The sequence below is a fragment of the Rhinoraja longicauda genome, chromosome 32, assembly GCF_053455715.1.
Source record: "Rhinoraja longicauda isolate Sanriku21f chromosome 32, sRhiLon1.1, whole genome shotgun sequence".
In the NCBI taxonomy this organism is placed as follows: domain Eukaryota; kingdom Metazoa; phylum Chordata; class Chondrichthyes; order Rajiformes; family Arhynchobatidae; genus Rhinoraja; species Rhinoraja longicauda.
Window position 1 is genome coordinate 27,084,820 of NC_135984.1, and position 22,039 is coordinate 27,106,858.

The 22,039-nt window shown below is 47.8% G+C and overlaps 1 protein-coding gene across 9 annotated transcripts in view; it reads right to left on the reverse strand.

Moving 5' to 3' along the window:
* Window positions 1-22,039, reverse strand: part of st3gal4 (ST3 beta-galactoside alpha-2,3-sialyltransferase 4) — an 88,230-nt gene that overhangs the window by 58,251 nt on the left and 7,940 nt on the right. The window contains exon 2 of one of the 9 annotated variants that reach the window (XM_078426525.1): window positions 7,768-7,881. The exons of 6 other annotated variants lie outside the window; for them this stretch is intronic. The gene's annotated coding sequence lies outside the window, so the exon portion shown is untranslated. Of the gene's footprint in view, window positions 1-259; window positions 575-7,710; window positions 7,882-22,039 lie in introns of those variants that run through there. 2 more of the 9 variants (XM_078426524.1, XM_078426523.1) reach the window with 2 other exon arrangements.

Genomic DNA, 22,039 nt, shown 5'->3' on the forward strand with positions numbered 1-22,039 from the left:
TCCCACTCCTCTTTCCAGCGTTCTCCCTCGAATTACAATCAGTCTGAAGAAAGTCTCAACCAGAAACATCGTCTGTGCATTCCCACCACAGATGCTGCCTGACCCACTGAGTTTCTCCTGCACTCTGCGTTTTGCTGAGGGTGGAAAAAAGATGGACAGGGAGATTAATAACGTGGTGTCAAGCCACCAATCTCTCCCTCAAAGTCGGCATGAGGAAGCCTGACAGGAGAGGGGAGAATTAGGAATAACCACAGAGTACCTTAGTTATGTTGGCTGCCTTCCCAAGAGAGCGTGGTGTAGATGGAATCGATGGAGGAGGGGATGCTGGTTTGTTATTAACTCCAGGAAACAGGGTGGTGTACACACCCTAGTCAGCCTCAGCGGTGCCAACGTCGAGATCTTCAAGCTCCGTAGTGTAAATATCAACAACAATTTGTCCTGGACCAACCACAGTGTTGGTTCTGGCCAAGAAAGCACCGATGCCTCGACCTCCTAATAAGACTTGGAAATTCAGCCATGTCTCCAACGATTCTTACCACCTTCTACAGATGTACCATCGAAAAGTATTCTCATGGGATGCGTCACAGCTTGCTTTGGCAACAGCTCTGCCTCGGACCTTAAGAAACTGCAAACGAATTGCAGGCATCACACAAACCAGCATCCCCTCCCTCCATTGGCTCCGTCTACACTTCATGCTGCCTTGGGAAAGCAGCCAAAATAATCACACTGCACTCTGCTTCCAACTAACTCTCCCCTCTCCTGTCAGGCAGAAAATATAAAAGCCTGTAAGCACGTACCACAGATTCAGAAACAGCTTCTTCCCACCTCCTTCCATCTGAACAAACCTCTCATAAGCCAAGAATGTAGCCCGATCCCCTAACCTGCCTCATTGTGGCCTGAAGAAGGGTCTCGACCTGAAACGTCACCCATTCTTTTTCTCCAGAGATGCTGCCTGTCCCGCTGAGTTGCTCCAGCATTTTGTGTCTATCTTCGGTTTAAACCAGCATGTGTAGTTCCTGCACTTTATATCTACACTTTCTCTGTAACTCTAACACTGTAACGCTGCAAAGCTATGTTCTGCACTCCTGTATGTTTCTCTTTGCTCTACCTGCTGCACTTATTCATGGCTTGATTGTATTCATCTATGATATAATTCGACTGGGTAGCAGCAAAGTTTTCCACTGTATCTCAATGACAAAAATAAACCAATACACCAATAACATTTTCTGTTTACCAGCAACCAAATATTATTTGTAGCACTTGGCGTGGCACACAGCAGCATTGAAGGTGTGTGCACAAGGATACTACAATAATCATACCAGACGTTAACCTCTACTTTACAAGGATGGTGCCAGGACTAGAGGGTGTGAACTATAAGGAGAGGTTGAGTCGGCTGGGTCTCTATTCCATGGAGCGCAGGAGGATGAGGGGAGATCTTCTAGAGGAATACAAAATCATGAGAGGAATAGATCGGGTAGATGCACAGAGTCGTTTACCCAGAGTAGAGGAATCGAGGACCAGAGGACATAGGTTCAAGGTGAAGGGGAAAAGATTTAATAGGAATCCGAGGGGTAACTTTTTCACACAAAGGGTGGTGGGTGTATGAAACAAGCTGCCAGAGGCAGGGACTATCCCATCGTTTAAGAAACAGTTGGACAGGTACATGGATAGGACAGGTTTGGAGGGTTATGGACCAAGCGCAGGCAAGAGGGACTAGGGTAGCTGGGACATTATTGGCCGGTGTGGGCGAGTTGGGCCGAAGGGCCTGTTTCCATACTGAATCACTCTATGACTCTATGACTCAAGTTAGATTGGGCAAATCAAACTGGCTGCAATAAACAGGAATATGAATTCATAGAATGAAAAGTGGATGGTTTGCTACATCAGCAGGTTGTGGAACTGGCTGTGAAGACGGCAGGTTGCAACTCATTTAGTGCAAGGAACATAGTACATAGCACAGTGCAGCACAGGGACTGGCCTTCAGCTCACCATGTCCATGCCGAACAAGATGCCAGGAGAAATTAATCTCTTCTGCCTGCATATGATCCATATCCCTGCATTGATCCATATCCCTGCATTGATCCATATCCCTGCATTGATCCATATCCCTGCATTGATCCATATCCCTGCATTGATCCATATCCCTGCATTGATCCATATCCCTGCATATGATCCATATCCCTGCATATGATCCATATCCCTGCATTGATCCATATCCCTGCATTGATCCATATCCCTGCATTACCTGCATGTCTAAAAGCCTCTAAAATGCTGCTGCAGTGACTGCTGGCAATCATGGACGGTGGGAGGGGAGAGTGGTGATGGTTATTGCCGATTGTCCGTGTGAGGGGGGTAAAGCTTAACCCAAGGCTGGGGTGGAAGAAATGCAGTGTTGGGAGAGGGTTTAAACAAGCAGGAATTCGCAGCCGGGAGGGGCCGCAGAGACCCCGGCCCCACGCGCGGCACTCGGTGAAGGATCCGGTACTCATGCCGCCCGCTCCCTCCCTCCCCTCCCTCCACCGGAAGCTCCCGCCACGTGCGGTCGGAGGTGGAGAAGCTATTTAGGAGAGAGAAAAGACAGAAATCACCAAGACCGGACAACATTTCCCCCTCCTCCCTCCAGCTCTGTGCCGAACAACTGGCACCAGTCTACACATACATTTTCCATCAGTCCCTGCAAACTTGCACTGTCCCTGCCTGCTTCAAAGTCTCCACTATTGTTCCTGTACCCAAAAAGACAAGGATTACTGGTCTAAATGACGACAGGCCTGTCGCACTGACTTCTGTAATCATGAAGACCCTTGAAAGACTTGTGCTGGTCCACCTGAATAATATCACAAACCCCCTGCTGGACTTTTGCAGTTTGCATACAGGGCCAATAGATCAGTGGATGACACAGTCAACCTAGGCCTGCACTTCATCCTCCAGCACCGAGACTGCCAGGGCAACTATGCCAGGAAAGACTAGCAGAAAAAAAGCTGTTTTTATGTCTGGCTGTGGCTGCTTTGACAGTCCGGAGTCGTCTTCCAGAAGGAAGTGGTTCAAAGCGTTTGTGGCCAAGTGAGAGGGGTCAGAGATGATCTTGCCCACTTGCTTCCTGGCCCTTGCAGTGTACAGTTCGTCAATGGGGGGAAGGTTGAAGCCAACAACCTTCTCAGCTGTGCGAACGATCCGTTGCAGCCTCCGGATGTCGTGCTTGGTGGCTGAGCCAAACCAGACCATGATGGAGAAGGTGAGGACAGACTCTATGATGGCAGTATAGAATTGGACCATCATTGCCTGTGGCAGATTGTGTTTCTTCAGTTGCCGCAGGAAGTACATCCTCTGTTGGGCCTTTTTGACTGTGGAGTCGATGGTGGCCCCCCATTTAAGGTCCCTGGAGATGATGGTTCCAAGGAACTTAAATGACTCCACAGATGTGACTGTGGTGTTGTTGATGGTGAGTGGGGGCAGGGGAGAGGGTGAGCTCTCCTAAAGTCTACAATTAGTTCCACTGTCTTAAGAGCATTGAGCTCCAGGTTGTTGTGATGGCACCAGGACGCCAGCTGCGTCATTTCCCATCTGTAGGCAGATTCCTCCCCATCCTGGATCAGTCTAATCAGGGTTGTGTCATCCGCAAACTTGAGAAGCTTGACAGAGGAGTCTGGAGGTGCAGCCGTTGGTGTAGAGAGTAAAGGAGAGGGGAGAGTACGCAGCCTTGCGGTGCTCCTATGCTGAGGGTCTGTGGGTCCGAGATGTGCTTTCCCTGCCTCACATGCTGCTTCCTGTCCGTCAGGAAGTTGATGATCCACTGACAGAGGGGTTCAGGCACAGTCAGCTGGGAGAGTTTGGAGTGTAGTAGCTCTGGCACAATGGTGTTAAATGCAGAGCTAAAGTCCACAAACAAAATCCTTGCATAGGTCCCCTAGTGGTCTAAGTGCTGGAGGATGAAGTGCAGGCCTAGGTTGACTGCATCATCCACTGATCTATTGGCCCTGTATGCAAACTGCAGAGGGTTGATGTTTTTCAGCTGGACCAGTACAAGTCTTTCAAAGGTCTTCATGATTACAGAGGTCAGTGCGACAAGACTGTAGCCATTAAGACCAGTGATCCATGTCTTTTTGGGTACAGGCACAATAGTGGAGACCTTGAAGCAGGCAGGGACAGTGCAGGTTTACAGGGACTGGTTGAAAATGTCTGTGTAGATCGGTGCCAGTTGATCGGCACAGAGCGTGAGGGTAGAGGGGGAAGGAATAGGTGACGTTTCGGGTCGAGATCCTTCTTCAGACGAATGACGGGTCTCGACCCGAAACGTCACCCATTCCTTCTCTCCAGAGATGCTGCCTGTCCCGCTGAGTTACTCTAACATTTTGTGCCAACAAGTTACTCATGTGAAGCTCTGCCTCCTACACCATGCATCCTGGTGCTTTGGCCTGACACATCTTCCAGCATCTACCTCTGCACGTGGCACCGGCAGTAACTCAGACGTTACTATCTTTCAGGTTGTACTTATTAAACAACGGCAGGTGCAGCAGCTGGTGGGGCAGTGCCAGCGTGGCACAGCGGTAGAGTTGCTGCCTCACGACGCCAGAGACCTGGGTTCGATCTTGGTCTAGGGTGCTGTCTGTACGGAGTTTGTACGTTCTCTCGTGAGGAAGGACATTATTGCTATTGAGGGAGTGCAGCGAAGGTTCACCAGGTTAATTCCCGGGAAGGCGGGACTGACATACGATGAAAGAATGGGGCCGACTGGGCTTGTATTCACTGGAATTTAGAAGGATGAGAGGGAATCTTATAGAAACAAAAAAAACCCTTAATGGATTGGACAGGATAGAAGCAGGAAAAATGGTCCCATGTTGGGGGGAGTCCAGAACCAGGGGTCACAGTTTAAGAATAAGGGGTAGGCCATTTAGGAATGAGATGAGGAAAAGTGGGATAAACTCAGAATAGAGACACAAGAAACTGCAGATGCTGCAATCCTGAGTAAAAACATGTTGGAGTAACTCAGCAGGTCAGGAAGCATCTGTGGGGAAAAAGGATGGGTGATGCTTTAAGTCCCAAAGACTGAAGAAATCTGAAGAAAGGTCCCGACCCAAAACGTCACCAATCATTTTCCTCCAGAGATGCTGCCTGACCGGCTGAGTTACTCCAGCATTTGATGTCTATCTTTGGTGTAAACCAGTATCTGCAGTTGCTTGTTTCTACATGAGTGGTGTGGTCCATCAGCCACAGGTGCAGATCGTTCACTCAGGCTGGGCATGGACCACCTCTCATGGAGATGTGTAGCAATCCATGTAGGCTGGGACATCAGACCTACCTACCTACGAGGTGCCAGTGCAATGAGGCCAGTGCAATGAGGACAGCCCTGTGCTTGTGGTGAAAAAAGAAAACCAGCATACATTGACAGATAAGGTTGCCAACTTCTTCACTCCCAAATAAGGGACAAGGTGACGTCACCACCCCGCGCCCTGCATGACCTCACCCAGCCAGCGGCCACGTGCTACCGCTCCACCAATGGCGGCCGCCGTTGTTGGAGCGGGAGCATGTGGCCGTTGGCTGGGTGAGGTCACGTGGGGCGCGGTGCGGAGAAGTCACCCTTTGTCCCTTATTTGGGAGTGAGGAAGTTGGCAACCCTACTAATACGGGACAAGGGCGGTCCCGTATGGGACAACCCAACTTAGCCCAAAATACGGGATGTCCCAGCTAGTAAGGGGCAGTTGGCAACCCTACTGACAGAACTAAGCAACCTCTCATCCCACAGAATGGACCAAACCTCTGCAGCCCCACTACATCAGGCAGTCGATGGTGTGAATAATGAAGTGGCTTGCCAAGAGTAGGCAGCTCCACGTATCTCTCCATCTTTCAGCATGGAAGGGCTGGGATACGAGGGCCAGAACGAAGGCCAACACGTTCCTGACAAGCAGGGCCAAACAAATGATCCCTCCACATCCCTCTCACCACCACAGAAAACCTAGCCTCGAGCCAATTCCATTCACTCCACATGATGGAGGTTACCGAGCGACACTTCACCCAAACAGGCCACTTGGTCCAACTCAGCCATGACGGCCAAGTTGCCAAACCAAACCAGTTTCCACTTGGCTGTACCTGGCCCACTTGGCTGTACCTGGCCCACATCCCTCCAAACTGTTCCCATCCAAATCCCTGTTAAAAGTTGTAATTATATATTAATACACCTCCACCACTTCCTCTGGCAGCTCGTGCCATGTACACACCGGCCTCTGTGTGGAAAAGTTGCCCCTCAGCTACCTTTTAAATCTTTCCCCTCTCACCTTACACCTGTGTACTCTGGGTCTTCCCTATCCTTGGTAAACACTAGCTATTCCCCTCATGGTTTTCAACACCTCTAAAAGATTACCCCTTGGCTGGGTTACTCCGGCACTTTGTGACTTTTTCTGTAAACATGCATCTGCAATGCCTTGTGTCTGTGTCCTAACCGAGCTGTTTCAGTACAGATGCTCCCCAACTAACTAACAATGCTTTGACACGCGATATTTCGGCTTTGCGATGGTGCAAATGGCAGCCTCAGCTCGCTTCCGGCCACGTGATCGCGTGTATTCCATGCATTTAGACGTACAATATTTTCGGTTTACGATGGATTTCTCGGAACGTAACGCCAACATAAGTTGAGCATCACCTGTAGAGTTACAACACAGACTTCTGCCTGACAAGAAGACACAAGCTGGAGTAACTCAGCAGGACAGGCAGCATCTCTGGCAAAAAGGAATAGGTGACATCTCGGGTCAAGACCCTTCTTCACACCGACCCGAAACGTCGCCAATCCTTTTCGCCAGAGATGCTGTCCGACCAGTTACTCCATCTTTTTGTGCCTATCTTCTGTTTAAACCAGCATCTGCAGTTCCTTCCTACGGGTTTTCTCCGGGTGCTCTGGTTTCCTCCCACATTCCAAAGATGTGCAGGTTTGTAGGGTAATTAGCATCTGAAAATTAACGCTAATGGCCAGAGAGTGGATGAGAAAGAGAGATAGCATCGAACTAATGGGAGCGGGTAATTGATGGTCAGCATGGACTCGATGGGCCGAAGAGCCTGTTTCTGCACTGTATCTCTAAACTAAATGGGCGGCATGGTGGCGAAGCGGTAGAGTTGCTGCCTTACAGCGAATGCAGCGCCGGAGACCCGGGTTCGATCCCAACTACGGGCGCCGTCTGTACGGAGTTTGTACGTTCTCCCCGTGACCTGCGTGGGTTTTCTCCGAGATCTTCGGTTTCCTCCCACACTCCAAAGACGTGTGGTAATTGGCTTGGTAAATGTAAATTGTCCCAAGTGTGTGTAGGATAGTGTTAATGTGTGGGAATCTCTGGTCGGGGCGGACCCGGTGGGCCGAAGGGCCTGTTTCCGCGCTGTATCTCTAAACTAAACTGAACTAAATGAGGCCAAATTTCAGCAAGGTTATAAATGGGAGCTTGGTGCAAGTGCATGCTCGAGTTCACTGGCAACAAACCCTGCTGAAAGAAGCTGCCAAATCGCTCCATCCAGGACTCTATGTACCCAGTTATGACTTACACAAATACACGCTATCTTTCCCTTGGCATGCTGTGCTGCATATTATGCCTTTTGCACCTGCTCTTAATCGTGTTTCTGTGATCTTTATTTCACGCCATGAAAGAGTAATAGTTATGATCAGAACCACTTCAAATCAGCACAACTTGTCCCTGCACAATACCTCCAAACTAATGAACGTGTTATACTGACCCACATCACAGGGTCATCTCGTTTGATGCAAGAGACAAGTGAGGAATGATCTCTTACAGATCGCGTGCGTTAGTATGTGCAAGCTTGTCCTCCAGCTCTCTCTCTCTCTCTCTCATCAGCCGCCTGTACTCGTCCCTTTCATCACCTTGATTAGTGCGGGTGTCAGAGGTTCTGGGGAGAAGACAGGAGAATGGGGTTAGGAGGGAGAGATAGATCAGCCATGATTGAATGGCAGAGTAGACTTGATGGGCCGAATGGCCTAATTCTACTCCTCTCACTTATGACCCTCTGATCACTACCTGTGTTTACAACGTAAGACACACAGTGACACTGCTGGTGGGAGGGGCAATGGAAAGGTTTGGAGGAATATGTCGATATGGTTGGTGTGGACAGGTTGGACTGAGGAGCCTGGTTTTGTGCTGTAATCTCTGTCAGTGTATGACTCGATGTCCCTCTCTTCAGAGCACAGGGAGGTTTAGTTTAGTTTAGTTTAGTTTAGAGATACAGCACAGAAACAGGCCTTTAGCCCTCCGAGATCGCACCGACCAGCATTCCCTGCACATTAGTACTGCCCGCACACACTCGGGACAATTTTACAATTTTACCAAGTCAATTAACCTTTAACCAAGCCCAATAAACCTGCATGTCTTTGGAGTGTGGGAGGAAACCGAAGATCTCGGAGAAACCCCACGCAGGTCACGGGGAGAACGTACAAACTCCGTACAGACGGCACCAGCAGTCAGGATCGGACCCGGGTTACTGGCACCGTAAGGCTGCGCCACCGTGCCACCCTCATGGGCACGGTCATGGGCAAACGGCAGCAAGACCACTCAACATCCCCACAGCCCACCTGTCCCAGCCTGTCAAGTACCGCATGGCACAGCTGGTGGGGTTGCTTCCTCACAGCGCCAGAGACCCAGGTTTGATCCCCACCTCAGGTGTTGTTTGTACAGGGTTTGCTCATTCTTCCTGTACCAGTTTCCTCCAGGTGCTCTCGTTTCCTCCAGGTGCTCTCGTTTCCTCCAGGTGCTCTCGTTTCCTCCAGGTGCTCTCGTTTCCTCCAGGTGCTCTCGTTTCCTCCAGGTGCTCTCGTTTCCTCCAGGTGCTCTCGTTTCCTCCAGGTGCTCTCGTTTCCTCCAGGTGCTCTCGTTTCCTCCAGGTGCTCTCGTTTCCTCCAGGTGCTCTCGTTTCCTCCAGGTGCTCTCGTTTCCTCCAGGTGCTCTCGTTTCCTCCAGGTGCTCTCGTTTCCTCCAGGTGCTCTCGTTTCCTCCAGGTGCTCTCGTTTCCTCCAGGTGCTCTCGTTTCCTCCAGGTGCTCTCGTTTCCTCCAGGTGCTCTCGTTTCCTCCAGGTGCTCTCGTTTCCTCCAGGTGCTCCAGTTTCCTCCCATATCACAAAAGCGTGCATGTTTGCAGATTAATTGGCCTCTGTAAGTAGTCCCTTGTGTGCAGGGAGTGGATGAGGAAATGGAATAACATAGAACTAGTATGAACAGGTGATCGATGGTCGGCGTGGACTCGGTGGGCTGAAGGGCCTGTTTCCATGCTGTATCGTTCAATCAATTAATTCTTTCAAAGGTGCATTGATCACATCATGTCTCGAGAATTTCCAAGATGGCATAATGATATCTGAAATAAACCAGTGAACTGTTTATGGTTAACTCCTTGGAGACACTAGGGCTCATGAGAACTTTAGCTATCTTCCGTTCCGGCCTGTTTTTTAAAAATAACGTGTGTGAAAGATATTTGCAATAAACGCTCAAGTAAGACTAACCACTTACCACAACTCAGGGCAAAAGTGGTTACACAACAAATGAAATATTATACCACTAAGCAACAGAGAAAGGGGTTTGCAATGATGTATAATGTGACTCAAAAAACAGAAAAGGTGTTTAATCACAAAGTCAAGGTGAATGAGGCTAATGTTTACAGACTACTCCCTCTGCTATTTTGTACATAGCAAGTCCATTGGTAATGATTGAGTAATCCTAACCGTCGCACCACATCCAAACAACAAGTTGAACAATGAACCATGCTGAGGTTTAACAGCTTTGTGAAGCCAAGAGGAGGCACCTTGTCGTAGTGGGGACAGTCGCTGCCTCACAGTGCCAGTGGGCCACTCCATCCTGACCTCCGGTGTTTGCACATTCTCCCTGTGACGGCGTGGGTTTCCTCTGGATGCCCCGCTTTCCCCCCACATCCCAGACCTGAGGCCTAATTGTCCCTCTGTAAATTGCCCCCAGTGTGCAGGGAGTGGATGGGAAAGTGGGATAGCATAGATGGGTGATCAATGGTCAGCAGGGACCCAGTAGGGCTGAATGGCCTGTTTCCATGCTGTGTCTTTCAACTCAATCTGCAACCTGCAACCTTACACTCAATGAAGCATGACCAACTGAATCAAACTGAGATTTTTAAAGCAATGAATCAAACTATAAGGCAGAACGTGAGCATTGATAACAGGACCAGTGTGTAGTAACACAGAGGGCAAGCATTTACCAGTTTCACAGTGGCTCCACTGAATCACACTCTGGATTGGATTTTTCAAACAAACACTGACACGCTATCCTTTCACTCTCACTTAAATATCCCAATCAGACAAGCCCACGATCACCACTGTTTTTCCTCATATTTATTCCCAGAGAATAGACTGCATTTGTTGTCAGCCTGCAGTTGTCCCTGTGGTGGTGAAGTCATCAACTACACAGTGTGGAAACAGCCCCTTCACCACAACTTGCCCGTGCCAACCAAGATGCCCCATCCACACTACTCCCACCTGCCTGCGTTTGGCCCACATCCATTTAAACCTTCCAAAGAAGAGTGCTGACCCGAAACGTTGTCTGACGAAGGGTCCCGACCTGAAATGCCACCTATTTATTTTCGACAGAGATGTTGCCTGACCCGTTGAGTTACTCCAGCATTTTGTGTCTATCTTTGGTATAAGCCAGCACCTGCAGTTCCTTTTATTACATTCCCTATAAACCTTGTCTTTGCATGTGCCAATTCAAATGTCTTTTAAATGTTATGATTTAAATATAAACGACCTCAACTACCTCTTCAGGTAGTTTGTTCCTTGTGTAAAACCTTGCCTCTCATATTAAATCTTAAGTCTGACCTATTAAATCTTTCCCCTCTCACCTTAATCCCCTCTCACTTCCTTCTGTGTCACATCAGGCCAGTTTAGAAAGCAACTTGGGCGTGGAAGTGTGTAACCAGAGTTAGTGAGGAGAGCAGGTTTCTTTCCTGAAAGCACTTTTACTGAACAGATTCAAACCTCTTTTTACTTTCAGATTGTTCTTAAAACATGAAAGCTAATTCTCAGATAGAGTTCTTCAGCCCAACTTGTCCAGGCCGACCAAGACGCCCCGTCTACATTAGTCCCACCTGCTTGTGTTTGGCCCATACCCATAAATCTTTGGATCAGTATCTGTCCAAATGTCTCATAACCTCAGCCGGCAAATGTATCTCTGTCTCCAGACGATTCATCTGCTCAGCAGACTCTGGCATCCATGCTCAACTGTAATCGAGTCTTAAAATGTTTCCGTGAAGAGGTCCAGCAAGTCAGTTGTGCCATCAGTGCAATATCTAAAATAAGAATCTAACTGAAAAAAACACTTGGCAATGACTAAGACATCAAATTTGAGCGCAACAAAGTCGCTCTCAACCCAACAGAAGAAATAATAAAAAGGTTTACACCAAAGATAGACATTATGTTGGAGTAACTCTGCAGGTCAGGCAACATGGTTAGGTGATGTTTCGGATCGGGACCCTTCTTTACAACGATTGTGAGAGGGGAGAAGTGGGGAGGAGGTGAAACTGGGATCAAGAAAAGACCCTGGTTTGTCCTGGTCTTGGTCTTTTCTTGCTTCTCGTTCCACCCTCCATGCCCCACAATCAGACTGAAGAAGGGTCCCGCCCCAAAACCTCCATGTTCTCCAGAGATGCCGCCTGGCCCGCGGAGTTACTCTAGCCAATTGTGTCTATCCATCAGGGGGAGGGACCTTCATACATCTGGAGACAGGGTCTGTGCTGGGACAGCATTCTCAGAGGATCATCGTGCACACACTGTATAGTTCCTGTCCCAGTTCCTGACACGCAGGGAACAGCCTCTGGAGAGTGCATCACTAACCGTAGACACCATAAAGTCATGACATCAGGTGAAACAAGGGCAAGAACAACTACTCCTGGAATCCCACTGGCTTCACATTTCAATCCTCCTCTCTCCTATCTGACAGCCTTTTATCTCCTTTCCAATAGCATTTGTCCACCCAATCAACCATCCCCCCACCACCCCACCCCCCTTACCTGTATCCACCTATCACTTCTCAAAATGCTGGAGTAACTCAGCAGGTCAGGCAGCATCTCAGGAGAGAAGGAATGGGTGACGTTTCGGGTCGAGACCCTTCGGGTCACCCATTCCTTCTCTCCCAAGATGCTGCCTGACCTACTGAGTTAATCCAGCATTTTGTGAATAAATACCTTCGATTTGTACCAGCATCTGCAGTTATTTTCTTACACTATCACTTCTGAAGAAGATTCACGATCTGGAACATCACCAATCCATGTTCTCCAAGGATGCTTCCTGAACCACTGAATTACTCCAGCACTATGTGTCTTGTTTTATCCACCTATCACTTGCCAGGCTTGGTCCCGACCCCACCTCTTTTTTCCAGCTTTCTGTCCGCACCCTCCCCCCCCCCAACTACAATCAGTCTGAAGTAGGCCAGAAACGTCGCCTGTCAATTCCCTCTCAGATGCTGCCTGGGAATGCCGAGTGTTACTCCAGCACTTTGTGTTTTGCTCACGATTCCAGCATCCTGCAGGAGAAGCTCATGTTGTCCTTCTATCGCTGCTCCATCGAGAGTGTGCTGGCATACTGTATAACCACATGGTATGCCAGCTGCTCAGAAAAGGACAGGAAGGCCCTTCAGAGGGTCATCACGACGGCCCAGAAGATCATCGGCTGCTCACTGCCCTCCCTGGAGCACCTGTTCAGCCTACGCTGCCTCAGTAGAGCAGGCAAAATAATAAAAGATCCATCCCACCCCGGCCACCGTCTGTTTGTTCATCTGCCCTCTGGTCGACGTTTCAGGTCGATCAAATCCCGAACAAACAGACTTAAGAACAGTTTTTACCCCAGGGCCATACGAGAACTGAACACTACCTTTGCACTAGGCAACACCGTTAAAAAATCTTGTACTTAATATAATTGTATTTAATTGTATTTATGTATTTATTTGTTTTTGCATTTATTGCATATATGTTTGTACGCACCGTCAGGATTGGCTATTTTTTAATTTCGTTGTACTCGTTGCAATGACAATAAATGAATATTATTATTATTATTATTATTATTATTATTATCTGCGGTTCCTTGTGTCTCCCGATTATCATTACTGACTCCCGCAGCTGATGAGCCGACACAGCGAGACACTTGAAAGCAGAACTCAAAATAGCAAAGGCAAAGGGCAAATATTCTCTGGGCGGGAACATGAAAGTCCATCATGATGGATGGTTTGGCAACTCCTGCATGGGCCAAGCACTGTCCTGAAGGCACAGCAACCAGGCTGGTCTGGGGCAAGTAGGCAAACTAATACCAGGGATATGTATGAAGGAACTGCAGATGCTGGTTTAAACTAAAGATAGACACAAAAAGCTGGAGTAACTCTGCGGCTCAAACAGCATCTCCGGAGAAAAGGAATTTGTGACAGTCTGAAGAAGGGTTACAATCCGAAATGTCACCTATTCCTTTTCTCCAGAGATGCTGTCTGACCCACTGAGTTACTCCGGCTTTTTGAGTCTATCACCAGGGATAGATACATTTGACATTGTCCTCACTAGGGCGGCACGTAGCCCAGCGGTAGAGTTGCTGCCTTACAGTGCTTGCAGCGCCGGAGACCCGGGTTCAATCCCGACTACGGGCGCTGTCTGTATGGAGTTTGTACGTTCTCCCCGTGACCGCGTGGGTTTTTTTCCAAGATCTTCGGTTTCCTCCCACACTCCAAAGACGTACAGGGTTGTAGGTTGTAATTGGCTTGGTGCGTGAGTAAATTGTCCCTAGTGTGTGTGGGATAGTGTTAACCTGCGGGGATTGCTGGTCGGTGCGGACTCGGTGGGCCAAAGGGCCTGTTTCCGTGCTGTATCTCTAAACTAAACTAAACAAAACTACCTGTAGCAGATGCATCTGTCCATGACAACATTGACGTTAGAGATACAGCAATGAAACAGGCTCTTCGGCCCACAGAGTCTGTGCCGAGCAGCACTCACCCCATACACTAGCACCATCCTACACACTTGGGTTAACTTACAGTTTATAGAAGCCCAATTAACCTACAAACCTGCACATCTTTGGAGTGTGGGAGGAAACCCAGAGAAAAACCACACTGGTCACAGGGAGAACGTACAAATGATGTACAGACCGCACCTGTAGTCAGGATGGAACCCTGGTCTCTGGCGGTGTAAGGCAGCAACTTTACCGTCCATTGTTAGCTGTTCACTTGGTGAGAACGAGAAGCTGGTGGGACTTGGGTGGGGGAGGGATGGACACTCTCGACTGTCTTGAGCTCCCTGGTGCTGCTGTACACCATTACCTTCCATTGTCTCACCTTTTCAAATGTGCACTGCCTTTCTACTCTGTCTTTCAAAGATATTTTTCAACATCTGCCACCTCGCTGCCCCTTCACCTTGGCCATCTACACCACTACGAAGCTTCTCTGCATTCTTCTCATAGCCCACTCTGCAACCCTGCTTCAAAAGCTGCCAAAGGATACAGCAAGAGATAGATTAGTTACGAACATAGGTAGAGAAATGACAAATGGAGATTAATCCAAACACGTGTAAGATATTGCACTTTAATAGGATAAATATAAAGGGAAAGTGTACAGTTAAAGGCCAGACCTTTAACAGTCTTGATGTACAGAGGAACAGGTCCACATCGATCCGGCCAAGTTAATAATCTGCTCAGTATTCAGAAAGTCATGATGCAGCTTTATCGGACTTTGCTAGGAGTATTAGGAGTATTGTGAGCAGATTTGGTCATCCCATTGCAGGAAGGGTGTGGAGGCTTTGGAGAGGGTGCAGGAGGTTTACCAGAAAGCTACTTGGATTAGAGGATATTAGCCATAAAGAGAGGTTGTACAAACTTAGATTGTTTCTCTGGAGTCAGAGGTTGAGGGGAGATCTGATCGAGATATACAAAATGATGAGAGGCATGGATAGGGTAGACAGTCAGAACTCGGGGTGGAAATGTCAAGGACTAAGGTAGGTACTATCGAAACATTGAAGAAAAATTTGGATAGGTACATGGATAGGATAAATGTAGAGGGATATGGGTCAAATGCAGGCAGGTGGGACTAGTGTAGATGGGGCATGTCGGTCTGTGTGGGCAAGTTGGGACAAAGGCCTGTTCCCATGATGTATGACTCTCTATCTATCGGCACAGGTTTAAGATGAGAGGGGCAAAGATTAGAAGAGATGTGTGTGGCAAGTTTGTTTTCACACATAGGAGAGTAGATGCCCTGGAACCTATGATCCCTCAGCACCTCAAGATCCCTCTGTACAACAATGCTGCTAATAATCCCAGCCCATCTAGTTACTTCATATATATTGAGTCACACATCCTAAGATTCATTCTAGGAAATCTTCACTGGACCTAGCCAAATGCCTGACCAATCCTCCTTGGTACAAGGGGCCAGAATTGGACAATAACCTGCCTCGTTTCCAACTAGGAATAGATACAATATCCACTGGGAATATCGCTGCCTTTCCTCCATTTATAAATAGCGTCGATTCCCTCGTGTCCCTTCACAAGCCTTTTACATCAGTCCAGGGAATCTAAAGTTTAAAACAAAGGTAGACACAAAATGCTGGAGTAACTCAGCGGGTCAGGCAACATCTCTGGAGAACGTGGATGGGTGACATTTTGGATCGTTCTGGCGTTTCCTCAGGATTCCAGCCTGAAACGTTACCTGTCCTTGATACAGTTACCTGCCTGACCCACCGAGTTACTCCATCCCCAAGTATCTATCTTTGGTATAAACCAGCATCTGTAGTTCTTTGTTTCTGAAGTTGAAGTCGTCTAACTAGTACCCATGGTTTTAATCTACTTTCTCTCTACTTTACTTCCCTTTGGCATTACAGCAAAATCGTCTTAAATAAATCACCTTGATATTTTTAAACTACAATTCAAAACAGGAAGGGATGGGCTGGGTATTTCATCTCCTCCGCCTCACTGTAATAACTCAGGCTGTTCCAAAAGCTTTTCTACAGCCCAGAACAAAAGCTGATGTGCTTCATGTGAACTGCAGAGAGACCTTGCCTGTAAGTGGAGAGACCGCTGGGGCGAACACTAAATTCTTTATGGCCTTGTTCAACTCAGTGAGCATGTAACAAGTCTCACTTGCTCGCTGTATTCTCAGGCTATGATTCATAAAGTAGATTCATTACGAAATCCAAGTTGTGTATTTTAAAGTAATTACAGGCCAGATAAGCCCTTTTTCCCCAGCAGAACCATTCCCTGAGATGGACATAAAATGCTGGAGCAACTCAGCGGGACAGGCAGCATCTCTGGAGAGAAGGAATGGGTGACGTTTCGGGTCGAGACCCTTCTTCAGACCCAAAACGTCACTCATTCCTTCTCCCCAGAGATGCTGCCTGTCCCGCTGAGTTACTCCAGCATTTTGTGTCTGTCTTCGGTGTAAACCAGCGTCTGCAGTTCTTTCCTGCACCTCCCTGCATGAGTCTCCTCAAACTCTCCATTCATGCTTCCCTCTCCCTCCTCTAAGTGATCTGTCCCATTCCCCTAATCTGACATAACGACAGTCGTAGGACAGATAAGGCACAAAATGCGGTACTCAGAGGGGCAGGCAGCATCTCTGGAGAGAAGAAATGGCTGATGTTTCGAGTCGAGATCCTTTACAGTCTACAGTTTGGAAACAGGCCCTTCAGCCCATCATGACAATGCCACCCAGTATATCTTTTTACCCAAGTCGCATAACCTACACTATCCAACACACACTAGGGACAATTTACACTAAGCCAATTAACCTACAAACCTATACGAGTGTGGGAGGAAACCAAAGATTTCAGAGAAAACCCACACAGGTCACGGGGAGAATGTACAAACTCAGTACAGGCAGCACCCGTAGTCTGGATCTCTGGCGCTGTAAGGCAGCAACTCGACCACTACTGTGTCACCCTAACCTCAAACCTGCCCTCTCATCCTCGACCCACCACTATGGGAAAAAGTTTAAAACTATCTACTCTACCAATCCCCCTTGTTAATGTATATATCTCTATCAGCCTCCTCCACAGTGGATGATTATTGTACATTCTCACCACCTTCTGATTAAAGATCACCCCTCCCCACCACCCCCCCCCCCAGAATTTCCGCTCCGAGCATGCATCAGCGTCAGTGATTTGTACGCAGTCTCTGGAATTCACTGGTTACACCCCTTTGTTAACTTAAGATAACCATTGGATTTCCTCTCAGACTTGTTTCCCAAAGGTAACATTAATGAACAGTTCCATCATTCCCGGTATAACTCCCAAATCTGGCATCATTCTCTCTCTCGTGATATATGTGTGTGTGTGTGTGTCTGTGGCGTGTGTGTCTGTGTGTGTGTGTGTGTGTGTGTGTGTGTGTGTGTGTGTGTGTGTGTGTGTGTGTGTGTGTGTGTGTGTGTGTGTGGTGTCTGTGGTGTGTGTGTGCCTGTGGTGTGTGTGTGTGTGTGTGTGCCTGTGGTGTGTGTGTGCCTGTGGTGTGTGTGTGTGTCTGTGGTGTGTGTGTGTGTGTGTGTGTGTGTGGTGTCTGTGGTGTGTGTGTGCCTGTGGTGTGTGTGTGTGTGTGTGCCTGTGGTGTGTGTGTGTGTCTGTGGTGTGTGTGTGTGTGTGTGTGTGTGTGTGCCTGTGGTGTGTGTGTGTGTGTGTGTGTGTGTGTCTGTGGTGTGTGTGTGTGTGTGTGTGTGTGTGTGTGTGTGTGTGTGTGTGTGTGTGTGTGTGTGTGTGTGTGTGTGTGTGAAAGAACTGCGCATACTGGTTTAAGTCAAAGGTAGACACAAAATGCTGCAGTAACTCAGCGGAACAGGCAACATCTCTGGAGAAGGAATGGGTGATGTTTCGGCTCGAGACCCAAATTCATATAGAAATGATAGAAAATAGTTGCACGAGGAGGCCATTTGGCCCTTCGAGCCAGCACCGCCATTCATTGTGATCATGGCTGATCATCCACAATCAGTAACCCGTGCCTACCTTCTCCCCATATCCTTTGATTCCAGTAGCCCCTAGAGCTCTATCTAACTCTCTTTTAAATACATCCAGTGAATTGGCGTCCGCTGCCTTCTGTGGCAGAGAATTCCACAAATTCACAACTCTCTGGGTGAAAAAGTTTTTTCTCACCTCAGTTTTAAGTAGCCTCCCCTTTATTCTTAGACTGTGGCTCCTAGTTCAGGACTCCCCAAACACTGGGAACATTTTTCCTACATCTAGTTTGTCCAGTCTTTTCATAATTGTATACGTCTCATCCTTCTAAACTCCAGTGAATACACGCATTTTCACTGATATATACATACGTCAGGATAGAGTGTTGCAAATTATGGAGCCAGAGGAGGGAATGTTGTCAGAAGGGGAGGGTGAGGGTATATACAAATATATACAAATATATATATATATATATATATACACACATATACAAATCCACATACACACATATATTCACACACACACACACACACATGTACAAATCCACATACACACATATATTCACACACACACATATACAAATCCACATACACACATAAACATAGCACAAAAAGTAAGGAAATTTGTGTTTGGTAGATTATTTCTTTGTTGTAACAATGCTTCTTGGCAATAAATCTTATACCGTTGGAAAGCCTGTTTATTTCCCTTTTAAATGGTGCCACATTTGTAAGGAACATGCATTTGTGGAATGAGCAGCAGAGCTGAGTATATGGGTTGCACCCATGAAAAATTTGCCAAATCTTCTCTGCCAATGCCAAACAGCTTATTCTGCTGTTGCTATTGACTCTTGTTTTGAGCTTCTGGTACCCCCAGGTGCTGACAATCAGGTGCCTGATTGGCACCTGATTGGCAGCATCTGTGAGCATGGGCCCTGCTACAGTGGTCAGTAGGTGTCTGCTCCACGAATCGGCATGCCAAGTTTGACTGATCTGGATAGGGCCCGTGCGATAGGGCAACTTCAAGCTGGTGTTCCGCAAAACCAAGTTGCGGCATTATTTGGAGTGAGCCCTAGTACCATCTCCAAAGTGAAGGCCAAGTTCCATATAACGGGGGATGTCAGAGACAGGCCGCGAAGTGGGCATCCCAAGAAGACGATACCCGAAGAAGACCGTTTCCTCACCCTGTCAGCACTTAGGAACCGTAGGCTGTCTTCTACAGATTTGCAGTCAAGGTTTGCAGGACGATATGGCCGACGGCTCTCTGCCCAGACAATTCGGAACAGACTGCACGCAGCCGATCTCCGGTCTCATAGGGCTGCCAGGAGGCCTGCCATGACTGCCCTTCACCGTCAGGCCCGTTTGCGCTGGTGTCGGCAACACGTGCACTGGAACCTGAACATGTGGAGGAACGTTATGTTCAGCGATGAGTCCAGATTCTGCCTACGGCAGTTGGATCATAGGGTCAAAGTGTGGAGAAGACGCGGAGAACGCTATGCTGATTGCTGCACCGATAGAGTAACATCTTTTGGTGGAGGCAGTGTGATGGTGTGGGGCGGCATCTCCCTCACTGGAAAAACGAGGCTTATCATCATTGGAGGCAATCTCAATGCAGAGAGATATCGAGATGAGATTCTGCAACTAGTGGCAATCCCATATCTCCACAGTCTGGGACCGAACTCTATCCTCCAAGATGACAATGCTCGCCCCCACAGAGCAGGGTTTCTCAGAGACTACCTCCAGAATTTGGGAGTGGAGAGGATGGAATGGCCTGCCAGCAGTCCTAACCTCAACCCCATTGATCACTTGTGGGATCAGCTTGGGCGTGCTGTTCGTGCCAGAGTGACCAACACAACCACGTTGGCTGACTTGCGACAAATGCTGGTTGAAGAATGGGATGCCATCCCACAACAGTGTGTGACCAGGCTGGTGACCAGCATGAGGAGGAGGTGCCAGGCTGTTGTGGCTGTGTATGGTTCTTCCACACGCTACTGAGGCTCCTGTTTATTAAATGAATAAATTGTTAAATTGCCAATATGTCTTGTTTCTTCAGACTTCAATCATCCAATCCACCAAACAATCCACCAAACAAGAGTCAATGGCAGAATAAGCTGTTTGGCATTGGCAGAGAAGATTTGGCAGATTTTTCATGGGCGCAACCCACATACTCAGCTCTGCTGCTCATCCCACAAATGCATGTTCCTTACAAATGTGGCACCATTTAAAAGGGAAATAAACAGGCTTTCCAACGGTACAAGATTTATTGCCAAGAAGCATTGTTAGAACAAAGAAATAATCTACCAAACACAAATTTCCTTACTTTTTGTACTATGTTTATATTCACACACACACATATACAAATCCACATGCACACATATATTCACACACATATATATACAAATCCACATACACACATATATTCACACACACACACACACACATATACACATATATACACACACACGCACGGCTATGAACAAGTTGTAGTCTCCTAAATTCCTGCCCACTTATCTAGCCCTTGTGTTAAAACCCACCAGTCTAGTTCCTGTCCTGCCAAAGTTGCTAAACAATTGTTACTAATAACATATTCTATGACAGTTTAGTTTAGCTTAGTTTAGAGATACAGTGCGGAAACAGGCCCTTCGGCCCACCATGCCGACCAGCGATCCCCACACACCAACACTATCCTACACACACTAGGGAAAATTTACAATTTTTACCAAGCCAATTAACCTACAACCCTGTACGTCTTTGGAATGTGGGAGGAAACCGAAGATCCCGGAGAAAACCCATGTGGTCACGCGGAGAACGTACAAACTCCCTACAGACAGCGCCCGTAGTCAAGATCGAACCCGGGTCTCTGGGGCTGTAAGGCAGCAACTCTACCGCTGTGCCACCGTGCTGTCCCTACTGAGCCTGCTGGTTCTCCCAATTGCTAACCATTTTAACTGTTCTGTCCACACTGACCTTTCTGTCCTGGGCCTCCTCCATTGCCAGGGTGAGGCCATACACAAGCTGGAGGAACACCTCACATTTTGCTTGGGAAACTTACAACTCAATGATATGAACATTGAATTCTACAATTTTTAGGTAAATTACTGAACCTCTACGCTCCCCCCCCCCTCCCCTCATTTTCCATGTGCCCCACCTGGACTCCCACCCAGTTCTCTCCTCCCCCTTCCCTTCTACCTTCATTCCCTCCTCAGGCTGCACAATTTGCAACGGTTCTATCCTGATCTCACACCTTCTGTCTTTTCATCTCCGGCCTTTGGCCAGCCATCTGCCTGTCAATAAACCTCCTCAGCTGTAACCATCTATCACTTGCCAGGCTTTGCCCCCCTCCCTCCCTTCCAGCTTCCTTCCTCCCCATCACAATCAGTCTGAAGAAGGGTCCCCACTCGAAACATCACTTATCCACGTTCTCCAGAGACGATGCCTGATACATTGGCTTACTCCAGCACTTTGTGGTAAACTAGTATCTGCAGTTCCTTGTTTCGACAAGATAATCTATGCCCAATGATTATTTTGATCTGTCTGGAACATTTGACACAGAAGACCACACTACTGCCCACCAATGTCTCCCCATGTTGACTTGGTTCATGAGATCACACTCATTTGGTTGTGTTCTAATCTGACCAGTTGTAGCTGGTGGACACCCACAAGGGATTCAGGGATAACACATTCTAGCCACAAGGTTTGATTCCAAGTCTTTTCGTTTAGGAAGGAACTGCAGTTGCTGGTTTAAACTGAAGATAGAAACAAAAAACTGGAGTAACTCAGCAGGTCAAGAATCAAGAGTGTTTTTAATTGTCAGATGTCCCAGATAGAACAATGACATTCTTACTTGCAGCAGCACAACGCACTATGTAAACATAGTACAATGTAAACAATATAATTAATGAGAAAAAAAGTCCAGTGTGTGTGTATATACACGCATATGCTTCATGTCGAGTCTGAAGAATCAGTCTGAAGAAGGGTCTCAACCCAAAATGTCACCTATTCTTTTTCTGCCTGCCCAGTGAGTTAGGCCAGCTTTTTGTCTCTATCTTTAAGTTAGTTGAGTTGACTTTAGAGATGCAGCCTGGAAACAAGCCCATCAGCCTACCATGTCCACGCCGACCATACTTCAGTTTCATCTTATA